This window comes from Trypanosoma cruzi (assembly GCF_000209065.1).
Source record: "Trypanosoma cruzi strain CL Brener chromosome Unknown tcruzi_1047053489751, whole genome shotgun sequence".
NCBI lineage: Eukaryota > Euglenozoa > Kinetoplastea > Trypanosomatida > Trypanosomatidae > Trypanosoma > Trypanosoma cruzi.
The window spans coordinates 1-654 of NW_891707.1; the positions used below are offsets into that span (position 1 = coordinate 1).

The 654-nt window shown below is 62.1% G+C and overlaps 3 non-coding genes across 3 annotated transcripts, besides 1 other annotated feature; all 3 read left to right on the forward strand.

The window, feature by feature from the left end:
* Positions 1-96: 96 nt before the first annotated feature.
* On the forward strand, positions 97-186 carry Tc00.1047053489751.10. Its single transcript, XR_008255022.1, has one exon. It is a non-coding gene; the product is annotated as a C/D small nucleolar RNA (snoRNA), TB11C4C3 (small nucleolar RNA).
* Positions 187-332: 146 nt separating this feature from the next.
* Tc00.1047053489751.20 lies at positions 333-404 on the forward strand. Its single transcript, XR_008255023.1, has one exon. It is a non-coding gene; the product is annotated as an H/ACA snoRNA, TC11C4H3 (small nucleolar RNA).
* Positions 405-510: 106 nt separating this feature from the next.
* Positions 511-607, forward strand: Tc00.1047053489751.30. The gene has a single exon (XR_008255024.1). It is a non-coding gene; the product is annotated as a C/D small nucleolar RNA (snoRNA), TB11C4C1 (small nucleolar RNA).
* A 5-nt stretch (positions 608-612) lies between these two features.
* Positions 613-647: a microsatellite.
* The last annotated feature ends 7 nt before the right edge of the window (positions 648-654 follow it).

A 654-nucleotide genomic window follows, 5' to 3' on the forward strand; every position in this document is an offset into this window, starting at 1 on the left:
GGTTGGTGGCGGGCCCGCCCGAAAGCGCAAGAGAGAGAAAGAGAAAGAGAGGGCCGAATTGCCCGGAGGTGGGTTGTGGTGGGCGCACGCCGCTGCTGATGGAAGCAACCAACTCTTGTGCGCGAGGGCGCGTGGCCCCGTGAACGCGCTTGCGTGATGGCCAAAAACAAACTCAACAGGTCTGACAGCCGCCCCGCCCGCCGCAAACTCGCCGGCTGGCCCCCGCGCCTCCCCTCGCATGGCCAGGAAAGGCGCGTCTTGAGACCCACCGCTCCGTGACGCTGGGCGCTTGGGTGCATCGGCGCCCCGAGAAAGAGACACGCCGGTCGTGAAGCGCAGCGACCCTTGGGCCGGTGGCGCGCTGTCGGTGCCGCGCGTGGCGCCACTGCCCGGTTGCGCGAGAGTTTGCGGTGACGGTGCGCGCGTCGAGGCTCCCTCCCCAGTTCGGGAAACGATGGGAAAAAACAAAACCAAAGAGGACGCGCACGGGTGAGAGATGCGGCTGCGACGCGTGATGAAATTCCACAGTTTCCTGTCAGTCTGACGACGAAAACGCGTGAGGACGCAATTCCCGACTCAGCTCACACTGAAGTGCTTTGCTTTACACCCCCATCTTTCTTTTTTTTTCTTTTTCTTTTTTTCTTTCTCTTCCCT